Source organism: Arachis stenosperma, chromosome 5, assembly GCF_014773155.1.
Source record: "Arachis stenosperma cultivar V10309 chromosome 5, arast.V10309.gnm1.PFL2, whole genome shotgun sequence".
In the NCBI taxonomy this organism is placed as follows: domain Eukaryota; kingdom Viridiplantae; phylum Streptophyta; class Magnoliopsida; order Fabales; family Fabaceae; genus Arachis; species Arachis stenosperma.
In genome coordinates, this window is record NC_080381.1 from 111629260 (window position 1) to 111652157 (window position 22898).

The 22898-nt window shown below is 39.5% G+C and overlaps 1 non-coding gene across 1 annotated transcript; it reads right to left on the reverse strand.

Moving 5' to 3' along the window:
- Positions 1-6918: 6918 nt before the first annotated feature.
- LOC130984426 (small nucleolar RNA R71) lies at positions 6919-7026 on the reverse strand. Its single transcript, XR_009088364.1, has one exon. It is a non-coding gene; the product is annotated as a small nucleolar RNA R71 (small nucleolar RNA).
- Positions 7027-22898: the final 15872 nt, after the last annotated feature.

The window sequence follows — 22898 nt, forward strand, 5'->3', positions numbered from 1 at the left end:
TTTAGCTTCTCTTAGTTTCCTCTTCAAAGTCCTTTCAGGTTCAGGATCTGCTTCAACAGGAATGTTCTTGTCCTTGCTCCTGCACATATGAAAAAGAAGGGAAAAGAAAATAATAATAGGGATCCTCTTTACCACAGTAGAGAGATTCATTTATGTTAGTAGAAGAAGAAAAGAATAAAAGAAGGAAAATGTAAGAATCCAAACACAAGGGTGAAGATAGGTTCAGATTCTTGAGATGAAGAGAAGTGTTAGTAAATAAATAAATAAATAGAAGATGATGAGAGGGAGAGAATTCGAAAATAAATTTTGAAAAAGAGTTAGTGATTTTCGAAAATTAAAGAAAGAATTAAAATTAAAATTAAAATTTGAAACAATTAGTTAATTAAAAAGAATTTTAAAAAGGAGTGAGGAATTTTCAAAAATTAGAGAGGGAAAAGTAGTTAGGTAGTTTTGAAAAAGATAGGAAATAAACCAAAAGTCAATTAGTTAGTTGAAAAAGATTTGAAAATCAATTTTGAAAAGGTAAGAAGATAAGAATATATTTTGAAATCAAATTTTTGAAAAAGATATGATAGAAAATAGATTTTGAAAAAGAATTGATTTTTTTTAAAATTAAAATTTAATTACTTGACTAACAAGAAACTAAAAGATATGATTCTAGAATTTAAAGATTGAACCTTTCTTAACAAGAAAGTAACAAACTTCAAATTTTTGAATCAATCACATTAATTGTTAGTAAAGTTTTTGAAATTTTGAAATAAAGATAAGAAAAAGATTTTAAAATTCAAATTAAAAATTTTCGAAAAATAGTAAGAAAAATGAAAAAGATTTGATTTTTGAAAAAGTTTTGAAAAGATAAGATTTTTAAATTTAAAAATTTGACTTGACTTATGAGAAATAGCTAAGTTTTAAAAATTTTTTGACTAAGTCAACTCAAATTTTCGAAATTTATGAGAGAAAAAAGAAAAAGATATTTTTTTTATTTTTGAATTTTGAATGATGAGAGGGAAAAACATAAAACGTCATTTTTATGTTTTTCTCTTTTCTTTTTGGATCAAAACCAATGATGCATGCAAGAACACTATGAATGTCAAGATGAACACCAAGAACACTTTGAAGATCATGATGAACATCAAGAACATATTTTTGAAAAATTTTTTATGCAAAGAAAACATGCAAGACACCAAACTTAGAAATCTTTAATGCTTAGACACTATGAATGCAAAAATGCACATGAAAAACAACAAAAGACACAAAACAAGAAAACATCAAGATCAAACAAGAAGACTTATTACCAAGAACAACTTGAAGATCATGAAGAACATCATGTATGAATTTTCGAAAAATGCATAATTTTTTAAAATATGTAATTGACACCAAATTTAAAAATTGACTCAAAACTCAAACAAAAAATACAAAATATTTTTTTATTTTTATGATTTTCTAATTTTTTTTGGATTTTTGTAATAAATTTTTCGAAAACATATTTTGGAAAAAGGAAGTAATGAATCCAAAGTCCTCAATCAGAATTCCAGGAATCATGTAATGTTAGTCAAAAACTCCGATCCAGGAATTAGACATGGCTTTACAGCCAACCAGGCTTCAACATATTACATGAAACTCTAGAATTCATTCTTAAAAACTTTGAAAATTTTCGAAAACAGGTGATAAATTTTTGAAATTTTTTTTTGAAAAGAAAATTATGAAAAATTACATAATCTGAGCAACAAGATGAACCGTCAGTTGTCCAAACTCGAATAATCTCCGGCAACGGCGCCAAAAACTTGGTGCACAAAATTGTGATCTCTAACAAAGGTGCTCAACTTGGTATGCGCGTTTATAACTCAACACTTTATTCACAACTAACAAGCAAGTGCACTGGGTCGTCCAAGTAATAAACCTTACGTGAGTAAGGGTCGATCCCACGGAGATTGTTGGTATGAAGTAAGCTATGGTCATCTTGTAAATCTAAGTTAGGCGAATAATAAATGGTTATGGGGTTTTCGAATAATAATAATAAATAAACAGAAATTAAAGATAGAAATACTTATGTAAATCCTTGGTGAGAATTTCAGACAAGTGTATGGAGATGCTTTGTCCCTGTTGGATCTCTGCTTTCCTACTGCCTTCCTTCAATCTTTCTTACTCCTTTCCATGGCAAGCTATATGTAGGGCATCACCGTTGTCAATGGCTACATCCCATCCTCTCAGTGAAAATGGTCCAAATGCTCTGTCACAGCACGGCTAATCATCTATCGGTTCTCGATCATGTCAGAATAGAATCCATTGATTCTTTTGCGTTTGTCATCACGCCCAACAATCGCGAGTTTGAAGCTCGTCACAGTTATTCAATCCCTGAATCCTACTCGGAATACCACAGACAAGGTTTACACTTTTCGGATTCTCATGAATGCCGCCATCAATTCTAGCTTATACCACGAAGATTCAGATTAAGGAATCCAAGAGATATGCACTCGGTCTAAGGTAGAACGGAAGTGGTTGTCAGTCACGCATTCATAGGTGAGAATGATGATGAGTGTCACGGATCATCACATTCATTATGGTGAAGTGCAAAAATATCTTAGAACAGGAATAAACTGAATTGAATAGAAAATAGTAGTAATTGCATTGAAACTCGAGGTACAGCAGAGCTCCACACCCTTAATCTATGGTGTGTAGAAACTCCACCGTTGAAAATACATAAGTGATCAAGGTTCAGGCATGGCCGAATGGCCATCCCCCATAAACGTGATCAAAGGATCATAAGGTAATCCAAAAATAATCCAAAGATGTCTAATACAATAGTCAAATGTCCTATTTATACTAGACTAGCAACTAGGGTTTACATAAATAAGTAATTAATGCAAAAATCCACTTCCAGGGCCCACTTTGGTATGTGCTTGGGATGAGCTTGAGCTTTACACATGCAGAGGCTTCGTTTGGAGTTAAATGCCAAGTTGTAAATTGTTTTTGGCGTTTAACTCTGGTTCGTGACGTGTTTCTGGCGTTTGACTCAAGAATGCAGCATTGAACTGGCGTTGAATCCCAGTTTACGTCATCTAATCTCGAATAAAGTATGGACTATTATATATTGCTGGAAAGCTCTGGATGTCTACTTTCCAACGCCATTGAGAGCGCGCCATTTGGAGTTATGTAGCTCCAGAAAATTCATTTTGAGTGCAGGGAGGTCAGAATCCAACAGCATCAGCAGTCCTTTGTCAGCCTTCTATCAGACTTTTGCTCAGGTCCCTCAATTTCAGCCAGAAAATACCTGAAATCACAGAAAAATACACAAACTCATAGTAAAGTCCAGAAATATGAATTTTATATAAAAACTAATAAAAACATCCCTAAAAGTAGTTAGATCTTACTAAAAACTACCTAAAAATAATGCCAAAAAGCGTATAGATTATCCGCTCATCAAATGGCGTAAGGAATCAAAAGGAAGTGTGTAAAAATGGAAGGAACACAAATAATTGAGGAGATGACCAGCGAGAAGTCATGCGGTCGCATGGCTGACGCGACCGCGCGAAACGGAAGAATTCACAGTGACGCGCTCGCGTGCCTGACGCAACCGCGCGAATTGGAAGCTGCACGAACGACGCGAATGCATGAATGACGCGCACGCGTGGTATGAGAAATGCCGAGTGACGTGAACGCAGACCGCGTGACATGCGCGATCTGCAGAATTTCAAAAGTCGCTGGTAGAGTTTCTGGGCCGTATTTTGACCCAGTTTTCAGCCCAGAAACACATATTAGAGTCAGGGAACATGCAGAGAAGAGAACAACATTCATTCCGCATAATTTTTTTAGTTTTTAGATCTGAATTTACTCCTCCCCTAGGTTTTTCATTCGAACATTCATAATTAGTTTCAAAAGTCCTAATCAATATAGTTTGTTATTTTACTTTTCATTTATTCTTCCATATTCTTAATTTCTCTAGAGTTGACATTGGATTATTTTCACAAATTATTAATACAGAACTATTTTTATTTTTAATTAATCCCTTTTATCATTATTTATCATGTCTTCTTTTATTTTCCCCATTGATTTTGTGAAGTTTATAATTATGATGAGTGAGTAGTTCCATAACTTGATTGGGAGATGATTGAAAGGAAACCTTGAGTTGAATTACTCAAGAGAGAAATTGTAATTGGGGTTATTGTTGGATCACCCTCTAGTCATTGACACTAGCTCTTCCCAAGGGAGAGGATTAGGACTTGTGACTAGAAATAGCTTTCCAACTTGCTTGACTTTCCTTTACCTAGTAAGGGATAACTAAGCAGAGCAACCTTCAATTATTAATTAATCTTGAGAGTACTTCAACAAGAATAGGGCTTCCAACTAATCTACTCCCAGTCAAGGCATTCATTTAAATTATCTAAATTCTCTGATTTAATTTCCGGTTTATCAACTCAACCATTTTTGAAAACACCTGATTAATAAAATAGCACATCTTTCTGCAACTCGTTGGGAGACGACCTGGGATTCATACTCCCAGTATTTTAATTTCAATATTGTGACAACCCTTCTAAATTGATAAGCGGATTTTCGGCCGGTTAAGGACTGTACTTGCAACGTATCTTTTATAATAATTTCTTAACTCGCCAATTTTTGCCATGTCAATTTTTGGCACCGTTGCCGGGGAGTTGCAATAGTGTGCTAATTTATTGATTGGAATTTATTTAATTGCAATTTTTCTTTTTTATTTTGTTACTATGAGCTGCACGTTTCTTTCGTTAAATGACACGTTCACTTCCTGATCCAAGCTTGCCAGTATTTGACCCTGAGATTGAAAGAACTATTTCACGTATAAGGCAAGCTCGGCGTCGGTGATAAACCACTATTTTATGGTTTATATTGTGTTTAATTGTGTGGTTTTATCATGATCCTTACTCACTTATTCATTAATTTAGCATGCATTTATATTTCCTTCCTGAAATTATTACATGATTGAAAACTGCTTCCTAGAAACTTTTAATTATGCATTTTAATTCTCCTTTATTCCATTCGATGCTGTAATCTGTGTGTTAAGTGTTTCAGGCTTTATAGGGCATGAATGAGTTGGAGATTGGAAAGGAAGTTGGCAAAAATGGAAGGAACACGAGAAATTGAGGAGATGACCAGCGAGAAGTGACGCGGCCGCATGGCTCACGCGTTCGCGCGAAAGAGGAGAAATCGCAGTGACGCGGCCGCATGGCTTACGCGACCGCGTGGATTGGAAAAGCACAAGTGACGCGGAAGCGTAGACGACGCGAACGCGTGGTAGGGAAAAACACGAATGACGCGTCTGCATGGATGACGCGATCACGTGACGTGCGCGATCTGCATAATCTGCAGAATTCGCTGGGGGCTATTTTAGACCCTATTTTAACCCAGTTTTCGGCCCAGAATAGCAGACTAGAGCCAGAAAATATGCAGAAACCAGAACAACAATTCATTCTACACAGTTTTAGTTTTAGATCTAGTTTTTACTCCTCCTCTAGGTTTTTCTCTCTACACATTCATAGTTCTTAGGATTTTATTTTTCTACCACTTTTTTTGCATTGAGATACTGAGAAGAGTCATTACCTCATCAAGACTTCGTCATTCTAGTTCGTTTTCTTTACTTGGCTTTACTCTTCCATGTCCTTTGCTTTGTTTAATTTTACCATTGGAATATTTTTAGGATTATTTAATACAAGGATTACTTTTATTTTTAATTGATTATTTTGATTTTTATTTACAATGTCTTTCTTTAATTCCTTTTCATATGTTATGAATTTTACATTCACAATGAGCGAGTAGTTCCCTAACTTGATGGGGAGTTGATTGAAAGGAACCCTCGAGTTCGAAAGCTTAAAAGAAAGATTGTAATTGGGTTTATTGTTGGATTGCCCTCTAGTCACTAACACCAATCCCTTTTTATTAAGTGGGTTGCAACTTGTGAACGGACGTAACATTCCAACTTGTTTGACTTTCCTTACCTAGTAAGAGATAACTAAACAGGATAACCTTTAATTATCAATTAATCTAGAGAGTAATCCAACAATAATGGGGCCTCCAACTAATCAACTCCCAGTCAAGGCTTTTATTTACATTATTCAAATTCTCCAATTTAATTCCCTGTTTACTTAACTCAAACCTTTTTGAAAACATCTGATTAATAAAATAGCACACTTTTCTGCAACTTGTTGGGAGACGACCTGGGATTCATACTCCCAATATTTTAATTTCAAATTTCTGTGACACCTTTCTAAATTGATAAGTGGATTTTTGGCGAGTTAAGAACTATACTTACAACGTATATATTTTAATAATTTTTAATTCGCCAATTTCTGCTCGCATCAATTTTTGGCGCTATTGCCGGGGAGTTGCAACAGTGTGCTATTTTATTGATTGGTATTTATTTTTATTGCAATTTTTCTTTTCATTCTATCACTATGAGCTATACGTTTCTTTCGTTAAATGACGTGTTCACTTCCTGATCCAAGCTTACCAGTATTTGACCCTGAAATTGAAAGAACTCTTTCACGTATAAGGCAAGCTCGGCGTCGGCGACTCCTTTTTGAGGATGAACCTGAACCGTCATCTAAGGAAGAAGGAGCCCCTAATTTTACGCTCCAACCATTTCAGGCACACCACCCAGCAGTAGCTGTAGATTTTGAAATAAAGTCTTCACTACTCAACTTGATGCCCAAGTTTCATGGCTTACCTGCTCAAGAGCCTATCAAGCATCTTATGGATTTCCAGACTGCTTGTTCTATTGTTAAGCGTGATGGCATTGATAAAATCTCCATTCTATTGAAAGCCTTCCCATTTTCTCTGGAGGGAAAGGCAAGAGAGTGGTACTACACTCAACCCGTAACAACTGTTTCCAACTGGGATACACTTAGGAGAGAGTTTCTGGATAAATTCTTTCCAGCTAAAGTTGCCGATAAGCTGAGGAAGGATATGTCTATGATCGTTCAGGATGAATCTGAAACCCTCTATGAATACTTGGAATGCTTCAATAATCTTCGAGACGCATGCCCCCATCATATGATTGACAAGATAGTGTTGCTCGAATACTTTACACAGGGTTTGAAATCTCAAGATAGGACCACACTGGAAGGTGTTAGCAATGGTTCTATGAAAAAGTACAAGACTATGGAAGAAGCATGGCAATTGATCAGCGACTTAGCTGACTCCACTAGGAATCATAGGCAGAGACAAAGTCGGTCAAGAGCTGTTGCATAGGTATCCACTAGTAAAGAGACTGCTGCTATAGCTCAGAGCTTATGTGAAATGACTAACTTGCTGAAGCAGATGCAATTAAATCAACAACAGCCTCAGCAAGTTCAGCCTTCTCCACCACACCACAGCACAGCCAGCAGTTGGTTCCACAAAGAGTATGCGGAATCTGTGCAGATTACAGTTACTATACCGATGAATGTCCGCAACTCCAACCAGAAGACAACACTGTAGCAGCCACTCATAACTTTCATGACCGCCCCAATCAAGGGTACAATCAAGGTGACAACTATAACCAAGGATGGAAGGATAACTCTAACCAAGGTTGGAGAGACAATTCTAACCAGGGTTGGAGGGACAATTATAACAGAGGAAGCAGAGATAATAATGGAAATCAGAGGTGGAATAACAATAACAATTTCAGGCAACAGAATCAAAATCAGTCATACAGAGCACCTCATTTAAGATAGCCTCAAGCATCTCATCAGACCTCTCAGATTACTTACCCTTCTTCATCTCCTAATGATGAATTACTACAAGCAATTGATCGGAGACAATAGGCCATGGAAAACAACCTTACTTCTACTCTGAATGGTTTGAATTCCACTTTGCAAGCTCTTGTCTCACAGATTGGATCAATGAATAACTCCAACAACCAGTCCTCAAGCTCTGGTGGACTCCCCTCTCAACCATTACCCAACCCAAAGGGTGGCATTAATGCCATCACCCTAAGGTCTGGAACCACACTGCAGGAGAGGAATCAGGAGGAGCCAAGCCCACCAGAACACGCCTCAGCTGAAGTGGTAGTAGAAATAGAAAATATTGAAGAAAAAGAGGACATACAGGACATAGCTGAAGAAGAAGAAGCTCAATCACAGGAGGAAGCACCAAAAGGCGCAGACACTGCAGAAAACACCACTCCCATTCCATTTCCACAACTTGCAAGGAAGCCCAGGAAGCAGTTGGTAGAAATCTTCAAAAAGGTTGAGGTAACTATTCTCCTTTTTTATGTTATTCAACAGGTACCTAAATATGCAAAGTTTCTAAAAGATTTGTGCATACATAAAGACAAAATTAATGAATTAGAAACTATTCCTTTAGGAAGTTCTATATCTGCTTTAATGGGAAATTTACCTGAAAAGTGTAGTGACCCAGGTCCTTGTATAGTTAGTTGTACTATTGGTGGTGTAGTAATTTATGATTGTATGTGTGATTTAGGAGCATGTGTTAGTATAATGCCTTTATCTGTATATGATGTTTTGAGGGTCCCTCCCTTAAAAAGGTCGGCAGCTCGTTTTGTGTTAGCAGATAAAAGTATTATTACAGTGGCTGGAGTTGCTGAAGATGTTTTAGTGAACATTAAAGGGCTCACATTCCCCACTGATTTTTATATCTTGGAGATGCCCCATAATGACTCAGATAAGCCATCATCAATCCTACTTGGGAGACCATTCCTAAAGACATCAAAATTCAAATTGGATGCTTTTTCAGGAACATACTCTTTTGAAATAGATGGCCGAATGGTAATCTTCAATCTGAATGGAGTCATAAACAACCCTCCAGAAGATCATTCTATCTTCCAGTGTGACATCATAGATGAAACCGTAGCTGAAGTTCACCAGGAAGAGTTTGAAGATAAGTACATAGGACAAGGTCCAAGTATGGGGAATTCCGAGGACAATGCAGGCACTCTACCACTGCCACCAGTTCCAGATAATACAGAGCCAGACCATGACCATAAGTTAGAATTGAAACCTCTCCCTCCACACCTCAAATATACCTACCTTGAGGACAAACAGAAGTTTCCAGTTATCATTGCACAGGACCTCACTTCTCAGCAGGAAGAGCAGTTACTTAGTGTGCTGAGGAAGCACAAGAAAGCAATTGGGTGGAATTTAGCAGACATAGTAGGCATCAACCCTTAAGTTTGTGAGCACAGGATATTTTTAGAAGAAGGAGCAAGACCTGTTCGTCAACCCCAAAGAAGACTGAACCCCACTATTTTAGAGGTTGTCAAGAAGGAAGTGACCAGACTATTAGAGGCAGGTATTATCTACCCCATCTCAGACAGTGAATGGGTGAGCCCAGTACAAGTGGTGCCCAAGAAGTCTGGAGTAACTACAGTGAAGAATGAGCATGGAGAGCTCATAGCAACCAGAGTACAGAATGCCTGGAGGGTCTGCATTGATTACAAGCGTCTCAACCAAGCTACTCGTAAGGATCACTACCCTCTTCCATTCATTGATCAAATGCTGGATCGCCTGTCAGGTAAATCACATTATTGCTTTTTAGATGGTTACACAGGCTATTTCCAGATTCATATAGCTCCTGAGGATCAGGAAAAGACTACCTTTACATGTCCCTTTGGGACTTATGCTTACAAGAGAATGCCCTTTGGCCTGTGCAATGCACCAGCCACTTTCCAAAGGTGCATGATGAGTATTTTCTCTGATCTGATTGAGGACTGTATGGAGGTTTTTATGGATAATTTTAGCGTTTATGGTGATTCTTTTAACCTTTGCTTGGATAGTTTATCTAGAGTATTAGATAGATGTGTCAACACGAACCTTGTATTAAATTTTGAAAAATGTCATTTTATGGTTAAACAAGGAATCGTATTGGGACATGTTGTATCTAATACTGGCATTTCTGTAGATCCAGTAAAGGTGGATGTTATTTCTAGTTTGCCTTACCCCTCTTCTATGAGGGATGTCCGTTCGTTCCGTGGCCATGCAGGTTTTTACAGGAGATTTATTAAGGACTTTAGTAAGATAGCACTTCCCCTATCCAGATTACTCAAGAAAGATATTGAGTTCGAGTTCAGTGAGGATTGCAAACAAACGTTTGACAAGCTGAAAATCGCCCTGACTCAAGCTCCAATTGTGAGAGGACCAGACTGGAGCCAACCGTTTTAAATCATGTGCGATGCTTCCAACCATGCAGTAGGAGCAGCGCTGGCTCAGCGTGAAGGTAAGGATCCTTTTGTTATTGCTTATGCGTCTAAGACTTTAGACACTGCCCAGTCTAATTATACTACTACTGAGAAAGAGCTTCTTGCTATTGTTTTTGCTCTGGATAAATTTCGAGCTTATTTACTTGGTACTAGAGTAGCAGTGTATTCAAACCATGCAGCTTTAAAGTATCTATTAGCTAAAAAGGAGTCCAAACCAAGGCTCATACGTTGGATACTGCTATTACAAGAATTTGATTTAGAAATAAAGGATAGGAGTGGTAACCAGAATCTAGTGGCAGACCACTTGAGTCGCCTTGAGCACATTAAGGATGATTCTACTCCTATAGATGATGATTTTCCATTTGATAACCTGCAAGCAGTATCTGAGGTAGTCCCTTGGTACGCACCTGTAGCTAATTATCTAGTTAGCCGCACATTTTCTCCACACTTTTCTAAGCATCAAAGGGACAAGCTGAAAAGCGAGTCTAAATATTATATATGGGATGACCCATATTTATGGAGATGTGGCGCTGATAAGGTAATTAGACGTTGTGTGCCTCAATCAGAATTCCAGTCCATTTTAGAGTTCTGTCACTCATCTGAGAGTGGAGGACATTTTGGTCCTCAAAGAACAGCTAGAAAGATCTTAGACTGTGGATTCTGGTGGCCTACTATTTTTAGAGACACTACTGAGTTTTGTAAATCTTGTCTCCCATGCCAAAAATTTAGTAATATATCCAAGAGGGATGAGATGCCTCAACAAATTATGCTTTTCTGTGAAATTTTTAATGTTTGGGGCATTGACTTCATGGGTCCATTTCCAAATTCTAATGGCTATTTTTATATATTGTTAGCTGTGGATTACGTTTTCAAATGGGTGGAAGCAATTCCTACCCACACTAATGATGCTAACACTGTTGTTTCCTTTGTGAGAAACCATATTATTTGCCGCTTTGGATCACCACGAGAAATCGTGAGCGATCAAGGCACCCATTTTTGTAACAGGAGACTAACAGGATTAATGAAGAAGCATGGGATAATTCATAAGGTTGCAGCAGCATACCATCCTCAGACCAATGGGCAAGCCGAGGTGTCAAACAGAGAGATAAAGCGTATCTTGCAAAAGATAGTCAAACCTCACAGAAAAGACTGGGGCACCAGGCTACAAGATGCACTATGGGCATATAGGACAACATATAAAACACCCATTGGGATGAGTCCTTTCCGCTTAGTTTATGGAAAAGCTTGTCATCTCCCAGTTGAAGTAGAGCACAGAGCGTTTTGGGCAGTCAATGAGTGCAACATGGGAATTGAGAAAGCCGGAGTTGAAAGGAAGTTGCAACTGCAAGAACTGGAGAGCCTTCGCCTAGAAGCTTATGAGAACTCAAGAATATATAAGGAGAAGATGAAGGCTGTACATGATCAGCACATCAAGAGAAAAGAGTTCCAACCTGGGGATTTAGTCATCCTTTACAAATCTCGATTGAGGCTCATGCCAGGCAAGTTGAGATCAAGATGGGAAGGTCCATACAGAGTAGAGAAGGCTGAACCATACGGAGTTTATCACCTAAGTCATCCTTCAAGCTCTGAACTTATCAAAGTTAATGGACAACGTCTGAAGCTGTACCATGGCGAGAAGATGCAGAAAAATAAAGAGCTTGAGATCTTCCTCTTGGAAGATCCCCACATGGCAGACGATTGAGCTAGTGGAGCGTCCAACTTACGGACGTTAAAGCAAAGTGCTAGGTGGGAGACAACCCACCATGGTATGATCGTTCTTTTCTTCATTTTTAGTTTTTCTACTTAATAACTCTTCTCTTTATCAGCATATTTCGTGCATCTGCATTTGCATACTTTTCAAAAAAAAATGCCACGCGACGCGACCGCATCAGCGACGCGTCCACGTCGCAAGGAGATGGGAGAAAATCAAAACGAACAGAGAGTCACGCTGGTGCGTGGCTGGAGGCATGCCAGTGGCACAAATCGTCCCACGCGACCGCGTCGCTGACGCGTCTGTGTCACATGGGATTAATGGCCTCCCCCGCGACCGCGTGCCCCACGCGGCCGCGTGGCCTGATTTTTGACGTAAAAAAGGGTGCACAATGAATTATTGTGCGAGAGTGGTGCTAGATTGGTGCTGGACGCACAATCCCTATCACGCGACCGCGTCGCCGATGCGTCCACGTCATTCCTTTATGAAGCCCACTCGCGCGATCGCATGCCCCACGCGATCGCGTCACCCCAATTTTGGCAAATATATAAATTCGAACAGAGAGTTGTGCAGGCGCGAGGCTGCCCTCGCGCCAGAAGCATAACATGGGTCACGCGACCGCGTCAACTGAATTAAAGCGCAATCACGCGAATGCGTGCCCCACGCGGCCACGTCGCTTGCGTCGCACAGCTCAACCTGAATTGCCAAAATATCTTATCTTTCTCTTCTCCAAATCCTAATTTTTCTTTTCCCTCCTTATTTCTTCCTTCTCCCTTCTTCCTTCTATCTCACCTTTCACTCTCTCTCTCTCACCTCCATTACCAAGGTTTTATTTTCTTCTCCCCTCCTTCCTTTTCTATCATTCTTCTTATTTTATATGTTATTTTCTTTTCTTTTCTTTTTCTTTTCATTATCCATATTTTCTTTCTTCTTCTTTCCTTTTTACATGGTGTTAGAAATTTATTTGAGTCATTATTCCTCATTATATGCTTGTGGATTGTTGCAAATTGTTTGGAAATTTTATATTATTTTCTTTAAAGGGTTGCTTGCATGTTTTCTTTAATACTTTCTATACCTTATTTACCATGCATGCTATGTGTTTGTGAAAAAGCCCATATGGCATTATGCACTTCTCTATTATACTTTCTACTATTCAAAGCATGTTTTTCACAAATTCCCTTTACCATTTTATTAATTGAATTTAATTGCCAATACAAACGTGATAGTTTGTTACGAAGTGATGCTTGATCTATGCTACTCATGCCCTTGCCGGCATGCCAATAATCATCTTGCATCTACTTACCCTATCATGCACTTGTTCTATTTCCTTTAATGATCTTTTCACATGTTGTCATGACCATGTGTTTATTTCGTTCATCTTTACCGTGCACTGATTATCACTCACTCACTCCCCCTCCGTGCTTTATCTCTTTGGATTTAACTTACTTTCTCTTCCCTTTTTCAGAATGGCCACCAAGAAAGGCAAAGAGAAAGCTACCCCTAAACCCACAGCAAGGAAAGGAACGAAGAGAGCATTAGTGACAGAGCCTTCTTCAACTGCAGTCAAGCCCTCAACAAAAAGAATTAAAAGGATTATCAAGGTTGATGAAAAGGAAAGAGCCTTCCCAACAAAGGACACTGCACGGTTCCCAAATCGCTACTGTGAGCAGATGTTTCCTATTCTGGCAGCCTGAAATTGCAACAATGAACACCTTCTTATCCTTCCGCCTCGTATCGCTGAATTTGTTGAGCCACAACTTGCACAAAGACATTGGGGATTCTTACAGAGACAGCCACGACAGGTTAATCTTTCTTGGGTTGTTGAGTTCTACTCTAACTTCCACCTGCCGACTTTGCAGTCCGTCTATTTATGCCAGAAGCAAGTCCCCATTACAGAAGAGGCCATACAGCAAGCCTTAGATCTCCCACCTGCTCCAGAAGGATTGGACGCCTTTCAGAAAGCCGCAATTAAGCGCCAGGCATACACCTTTGACTGGGACACTGTTCTCAGAGTTATCACTCGACCTGGCAGTAAATAGATCTTCGAATACCATCGTTCCCGTCCTAAGGGAATCTCAGCTTCTGCACTCACCTTAAAGGCTCATGTATGGGCACAGATTATGTCCTATTACGTCTTCCCGAGTACTCATGAGTCCTCCTTCACGGCAGACATGGCTGTTATACTATGGTGCATCCTCACAGACCAGCCTCTTAATTTACCAAGACATATCCGGAATGCTATGGAATATGTGTAGATCGCGGGCAACCTACCTTTCCCCGCATTGGTCTCTGATCTTATCTTAGCAGCCGGAGTATCCTACAGAGCTGGAGACACCAAAGCCATTCTTCCACGGGATGATCCGTATGTCCCTAATGGGAGATATCTCAGGCCACAACTTGCCACTACCAGCCAGTCCACAGAGAATGCTGCAGCTCCCCCACCATCTACTAGTCAGCTGCTGCATCAAATACTGAAGCGGTTGGACCAACAAGAAAAGAAAGCAAAGCTCCGAGAGCGCCGCAACCACCGCCGTTTCAAATACCTCAAGGAGCTACTTACAGGCAATCACCGACCCGATGATGATCCAGGCATTCCGGACTCCACTTCTTTCACCAGCACAGGGAGCCATGACGGCCCCGACTGTGGAGACACTGCCACTAGCCCACCATTGTTCCTGACAGATGGCATCGAGGATGGTGCAAATCCTTAAGTGTGGGGAGGTCGGTCAGTACCTGACTTTCGGAGGTAATTTCTCCTCCCTAGCACCAATAAATTAGGATATTTTAGTTAGATTTTCTTTCTTTTATAGAATAGGATAAATTACATAGTAATAGGTTAGTTGCATGCATGTTCTACTTGATTGAAAAGACAATACGTTTCTTCTAAGACTCTATCTTTGGAACAAAATTTCACTAATTTTAATTAAAAATTTTGTTTGATAAATCTGCTTGAAGTTGTATTTGGAACATGATTTTTGAGCTAAAGAACACACAACCTGTGAAGATTTGAGCCTTTATGCATGGTTACATTATTTAACCATAATTATTTTATTCTTGTGTGTTTACTTCTCTATGATTGTAATCTATATTTTGTTTCATCCTATATGTCAAATATTTATTATGTTTGTATGCTTGCATATGATTGAAGCCATTATTTGTTTAAACTCACTTATCCAAATTAAGCCTACCCTTTTCAATTACCTTTGTTAACCACTTTGAGCCTTTAAATCCCAATTGTTCTATATTTTACCACATTACTAGCCTTAAGCGGAAAAACAATTGTATATCCCAAATTGAATCTTTGGTTAGCTTAAGATAGAATTGTGTATGCTAGTTAAGTATGGGAAATTGTGGAAACAAAAGTTATTAAGGGAATGTGTCATGATAATACAATGGGAATTTGGATACCTACTCATGTGAAACTATAAGAATTAAAAATCTATGTGCATTGATAAGCTATGTTTATTTTTATGTCTATATTAAAAAAATCAATAAATAAATAAGGGGACAAAATCAACCCAATGCTGAATTAAGAATTCAAAGATCAATGCACATATGATAAAATAAAAAAAAATTTTGATACATGAGTATGGAATGTAAAAGGGAATTCTGGGTAGCTAGGTATGAATTCTAAGGCTATATAAAATATATAGGTTGGATTAAAGCTTGGGTTAATTAAAGATTCAATTTATAAGCTCACTTAACCATATATGTATTCCTACCCTTACCTTGGCCCCATTACAACCTTGAAAAAACCTCATGATGTTTGCATTGGTATATTAACTGTTGTTGATTGGTTAGGAGAAGAACAAAAGTTAGAGAGCATGATTAGAGAAGGATAGAGTGATTACCCTATACACTAGAGAGATTAGAGCATACATACATCATCAGTGAGGGTTCAATGCTTGAATTTCCATGTTCCCTGCTTTCATGAGCTATCTTCTTGCACTTTTATCGGTCTTACTGCATAATGGTAGAATTAGTGGAATTTGATTTGTAATTGTTTTGAAGAGCTTATTTGCTTTTGATCAAGTGGGCAAGAATCATATAGTTGCATTCATATATATAGGTTGCATTGCATTGCATGAGTTTCTACATGTTCATACTTATTTATCTTATCTCCTTCAGTTAAGCATGATGGCATGCTAATGTTTAAGTGTGGGAAAGTTGATAAACCACTATTTTATGGTATATATTGTGTTTAATTGTGTGGTTTTATCATGATCCTTACTCACTTATTCATTAATTTAGCATGCATTTATATTTCCTTCCTGAAATTATTACATCATTGAAAACTGCTTCCTAGAAACTTTTAATTATGCATTTTAATTCTCCTTTATTCCATTCAATGCTGTAATCTATGTGTTAAGTGTTTCAGGCTTTATAGGGCATGAATGAGTTGGAGATTGGAAAGGAAGCTAGCAAAAATGGAAGGAACACGAGAAATTGAGGAGATGACAAGCGAGAAGTGACGCGGCCGCATGGCTCACGCGTTCGCGCGAAAGAGGAGAAATTGCAGTGACGCGGCCGCATGGCTTACGCGACCGCGCGGATTGGAAAAGCACAAGTGACGCGGAAGCGTAGACGACGCGAACGCGTGGCAGGGAAAACCACGAATGACGCGTCCGCATGGATGACGCGATCGCGTGACGTGCGCGATCTGCATAATCTGCAGAATTCGCTGGGGCCATTTTAGAACCTATTTTGACCCAGTTTTCAACCCAGAACAGCAGACTAGAGCCAGAGAACATGCAGAATCCAGAACAATAATTCATTCTACACAGTTTTAGTTTTAGGTCTAGTTTTTACTCCTCCTCTAGGTTTTTCTCTCTACACATTCATAGTTCTTAGGATTTTATTTTTCTACCACTTTTTTTGCATTGAGATACTGAGAAGAGTCATTACCTCATCAAGACTTCGTCATTCTAGTTCGTTTTCTTTACTTGGCTTTACTCTTCCATATCCTTTGCTTTGTTTAATTTTACCATTGGAATATTTTTAGGATTATTTAATACAAGGATTACTTTTATTTTTAATTGATTATTTTGATTTTTATTTACAATGTCTTTCTTTAATTCCTTTTCATATGTTATGAATTTTACATTCACAATGAGCGAGTAGTTCCCTAACTTGATGGGGAGTTGAGTGAAAGGAACCCTCGAGTTCGAAAGCTTAAAAGAAATATTGTAATTGGGTTTATTGTTGGATTGCCCTCTAGTCACTAACACCAATCCCTTTTTATTAAGTGGGTTGCAACTTGTGAACGGACGTAACATTCCAACTTGTTTGACTTTCCCTTACCTAGTAAGAGATAACTAAACAGGATAACCTTTAATTATCAATTAATCTAGAGAGTAATCCAACAATAATGGGGCTTCCAACTAATCAACTCCCAGTCAAGGCTTTTATTTACATTATTCAAATTCTCCAATTTAATTCCTTGTTTACTCAACTCAAACCTTTTTGAAAACATCTGATTAATAAAATAGCACACTTTTCTGTAACTCGTTGGGAGACGACCTGGGATTCATACTCCCAGTATTTTAATTTCAAATTTCTGTGACACCTTTCTAAATTGATAAGTGGATTTCTGGCGAGTTAAGAACTATACTTACAATGTATATATTTTAATAATTTTTCGCCAATTTCTGCTCACATCAATCGGCTAGTCCTCTCTGAAGATCATTAAGGACTTTAGTAAGGTAGCACTTCCCCTATCCAGGTTACTACAGAAAGATGTCGAGTTCGAGTTCAGTGAGGATTGCAAACAAGCATTTGATAAGCTAAAGACCGCCCTGACTCAAGCTCCAATTGTGAGAGGACCTGACTGGAGCCAGCCAATCGAAATCATGTACGATGCTTCCAACCATGCAGTGGGAGCAGCGCTGGCTCAACGTAAAGGTAAAGATCCTTTTGTCATTGCTTATGCGTCTAAGACTTTAGACACTGCTCAGTCTAACTACACTACTACTGAGAAAGAGCTTCTTGCTATTATTTTTGCTCTGGATAAATTCCGAGCCTATTTACTTGGTACTAAAGTAGTAATGTATTCAGACCACGCAGCTCTAAAGTATTTATTAGCTAAAAAAGAATCCAAACCAAGGCTGATACGTTGGATACTGCTACTACAAGAATTTGATTTAGAAATAAAGGATAGGAGTGGTAACCAGAATCTAGTGGCAGACCACTTGAGTCACCTTGAGCATATTAAAGATGACTCCACTCCTATAGCTGATAATTTCCCATTTGATGACCTACAAGCAATATCTGAGGTAGTCCCTTGGTATGCACCTGTCGCTAATTATCTAGTTAGCTGCACCTTTCCTCCAAACTTTACTAAGCACCAAAGAGACAAGCTGAAAAGCGAGTCTAAATATTATATATGGGATGACCCATATTTATGGAGATGTGGCGCTGACCAGGTAATTAGAAGGAGTGTGGCTCAATCAGAATTCCAGTCCATTTTAGAGGCCTGTCACTCATCTGAGAGTGGAGGACATTTTGGCCCTCAAAGAACAGCTAGAAAAATCTTAGACTGTGGATTCTTGTGGCCTACTCTTTTTAAAGACACTGCTGAATTTTGTAAATCTTGTCCCCCATGCCAAAGGTTTGGTAATATATCCCAGAGGGATGAAATGCCTCAACAAATTATGCTTTTCTGTGAAATTTTTTATGTTTGGGATATTGACTTCATGGGTCCATTTCCAAATTCTAATGGCCACCTTTATATACTGTTAGTTGTAGATTATGTTTCTAAATGGGTGGAAACAATTCCTACCCATACTGATGATGCTAACACTATTGTTTCTTTTGTTAGAAACCACATTATTTGTCGCTTTGGATCACCACGAGCAATCGTGAGCGATCAAGGCACCCATTTTTGTAACAGGAGACTAACAGGATTACTGAAGAAGTATGGAATCATTCATAAAGTAGTAACAGCTTACCATCCTCAGACTAATGGACAAGCCGAGGTGTCCAACAGAGAGATAAAATGCATATTGCAGAAGATAGTCAAACCTCATAGAAGAGACTGGAGCTCCAGGCTACAAGATGCACTCTGGGCATACAGAACAGCATACAAGACACGCATTGGGATGAGTCCTTTTCACTTAGTTTATGGAAAAACCTGTCATCTTCCAGTTGAAGTAGAGCACATAGCTTTTTGGGCAGTAAAGGAGTGCAACATGGGATTTGAGAAAGCCGGAGCTGAAAGGAAGTTACAACTGCAAGAATTGGAAAGCCTTCGCCTAGAAGCTTATGAGAACTCAAGGCTGTACAAGGAAAAGATAAAGGTTGTACATGATCAAGACATCAAGAGGAAAGAGTTCCAACCTGGGAATTTAGTCCTCATTTACAACTCCAAACTGAGGCTCATGCCAGGCAAGCTGAGATCAAGGTGGGAAAGTCCATATAGAGTCGAAAAGGCTGAGCCGTACGGAGTTTTTCACCTAAGTCACCCTTCAAGCTCTGAACTCATCAAAGTTAATGGACATCATTTGAAGCTCTACCATGGTGAGAAGGTGACGAAAAACAAGGAGTTAGATATCTTCCTCTTGGAGGATCCACTCGCAGCAGAAAACTGAGCTAATGGAGCGTCCAACTTAAGGACGTTAAAGCAAAGTGCTAGGTGGGAGACAACCTACCATGGTATGATCGTTCCTCTTCTTCTCCTTATCTTCCCTCATCTATAACTCTTCTCCATACTACTGCCTATATCTTGCACCTCATCTGCATACTGCATTTGCATAAAAAAAGAGAGAAATCGCACGTGATGCGCCAGCATTGCCGACGCGTCCGCGTCGCATGTGCATTCGAAAGAAAAGAAAATTGGATAGAGAGTTGCGGCAGAATGTGGCTTGAGACGTGCCTTTGGCACAATTTGATCCACGTGACCGCGTGGATGACGTAATCGCGTCAGTTGAAAATTGTCCTCCCCACGCGTCCGCGTCGACCACGCGAACGCGTGGCTCTGCAATTCAACGTAACAAGGGTGAATGGCCGAAAGTTGAGCTGGACTTGGGCTGCATTCGTGCTAGTCGCACAAGCCCTGCCACGCGAACGCGTGCCCCACGCGTCCACGCCGTTTTCTTCAGTAGGCCATCCACGCGATCGCGTCACCCCAAATTCTGGCAAAACATAATTTAAACAGAGAGTTGTGCGAGCGCGAAGCTGCCCTCGCACCACTAGCACAAATCATGTCACGCGACCGTGTGACCGATGCGTCCGCGTCACCTCACTTAAGGCCTTTCCACGCGACTGCGTGCCCCACACGTCCGCGTCGCTTGCGCCGCCCAACTCATTCAAATCTGCCAAATTATCTTTTCTTTTTTCATCCCATTCCTATTTTATTTTCCCCCTTTCCTTCTTTCTCCCTTCTTTTTCCCTTCTACTCCCTCTCTTCCACCACCATTATCAAGGTTTTTCTTCTCTCTTCTTTCCTCCTTACTTTTTCATTCTTCTTTTTATTTTCATGTTTTCTTTTTCTTTCTCTTCTACTTTCCCTATCCATGTTTTCTTTTTCTTCTCCTATTCCTCCTATTGGTGTTGGAATTTTATTTGGGTCATTATTTTTATATGTTGCTTATGGATTGTTTGGAACTTGTTTAACAATTATATATTATTTTTATAGGGTTACTTGCATGTTCTTATTAATATTTTCCATACCTTATTTAACATGTATGCTATGTGTTTGTGAAAATGCCCATATGGCATTTTGCACTATTTTTAGATTTCTTTTAAATCTACTACTTTAAATGCCTGCTTTTCACAAAACTCCTTTTCTATTTTATTACTTAAATATAATTGTTTTTACAAACATATTATTAGTTTGAGAGACTTGGTAATCTAATTTAGACATTGAATGCTTGATCTATGCTACTCATGCCCTTTGCCGGCATGCCAATAAACACCTTGCATTTAATTGTCATCCCATGCACTTGCTATATTTCCGTTATTGATGTGTCACATGTAGTCATGACCATGTGTTCACACCTTTATCCATTCCTGTGCATTGATTACCACCTTTTCAATTCTTTTCTTTGCTATAACCCTTGCATTATTCATGTCTTTACTCGTTTTCTTTCAGGATGGCCACCAAGAAAGGCAAGGAGAAAGCTACCCCCAAATCCACAGCAAGGAAAGGAACTAAAAGAGCATTAGTGGCAGAGCCTCCTTCAACTGCAGTCAAGCCGTCAACAAAGAGAATTAAAAGGATTATAAAGGTTGATGAAAAAGAGAAAGCCTTTCCAGCAAAAGACACTGCACGATTTCCCAATCGTTACTGTGAGCAGATGTTCCCCATTCTGGCAGCTCAGAATTACAACAATGAACACCTTCTTATCCTTCCACAGCGTATTGCCAAATTTGTTGAGCCACAAATTGCGCAAAGACGTTGGGGATTCCTACAGAGACAGCCACGACAGGTTAATCTTTTCTGGGTAGTTGAGTTCTACTCCAAATTCCACCTGCCGACCATGCAGTCTGTTTACATCCGTCAGAAGCAAGTCCCCATTACAGAAGAGGCCATTCAGCGAGCTTTAAATCTTCCCCCTACTCCAGAAGGACTGGACGCTTTTCAAGAAGCCGCACTTAAGCGCCAGGCATACAAATTTGACTGGGACACTGTTCTCAGAGTTATCGCACAACCTGGCAGCAAATGGATCTTCGGATACCATCGTTCCCGTCCTAAGGGAATCTCGGCTTCCGCACTCACCTTAGAGGCTCACGTATGGGCACAGATTATGTCCCATTACGTCTTCCCGAGCACTCATGAGTCCTCCTTCACTGCAGACATGGCCGTTCTACTATGGTGCATCCTCACAGACCAGCCTCTAAATTTACCGAGACACATCCGGAATGCTATGGGATACGTGCAAATCGCGGGCAACCTACCTTTCCCCACCTTGGTCTCTGATCTTATCTCAGCAGCCAGAGTCTCCTACAGAGCTGGGGACACCAAAGCCATACTTCCACGGGATGATCAGTACGTCCCTAACGGGAGATATCTCAGGCCACCACTTGCCACTACCAGCCAGTCCACAGAAGATGCTGCAATTCCTCCACCATCTACTAGTCAGCTGCTACATCAAATACTGAAGAGGTTGGACCAACAAGACCAGAAAGCAAAGCTCTGAGAGCGCCGCAACTGATGACAAGTCATCTTAGCCTAGTTTCATTAGTCTTTTTCTTTTGTTTTTGATTAAATTATGCACTTTCTTGAGGCTTAAGCAAGCTAATTGAGGTAGATTTTCATGCTTCCTTTGATTGAATCAACCATAGATAAATTAATGCAATTTCATGAGGTTTGATGCCATAATTGGTGCATATTAGGATAGAATGATCATCTCATGATTTCAAGCATAGCTTTGATGTGTTTGGTTGATTTATGATAGGTGAAGAAAGCTTGGAAAAGGATTGAAGTGAGAAGGAATGGCTAGAAGCTAAGAGAAGACAATGAAACAAGTGAAATTGAACCAGGAAGAATGAAGTTGGAGTTGAAGTTAGCCCTCAAACGTTGGCACAAACTTTTGGACTTGAAGTTAGCCTCAACGTTAGCCCCCTAACTTGGAGGCTAACGTTGGAAGTTGAAAATCACTCCCAGGGCTAGCCAACGTTTGTGCCAACGTTAGCCCCCTAACTTGGAGGCTAACGTTGGCATGAGAATGTCCTCCCAGGGTGCTTCACGTTTGCGCCAACGTTAGCCCCCTAACTTGGAGGCTAACGTTGGCATGAGAAATCTCCTCCAGGGTGTGCCAACGTTTGCGCCAACGTTAGCCCCCTAACTTGGAGGCTAACGTTGGCGCCACAAGCATACAAAGCAAGGCCAACGTTAGGGTCAAAGTTAGCCCCCTAACGTTGGCACCAACGTGAGTGGCAGAAAATGATGCTTGCTGATATGAAAAGTTAGCTTCAAAGTTAGCCCCCTAACTTTGAGGCTAACTTTGAATCCAACTTTGCAAAACCCAAATCCGGTTCAATTGGTTCACTTGGGTTTCTCTCCAAACTTCAAGAGCAATCAAC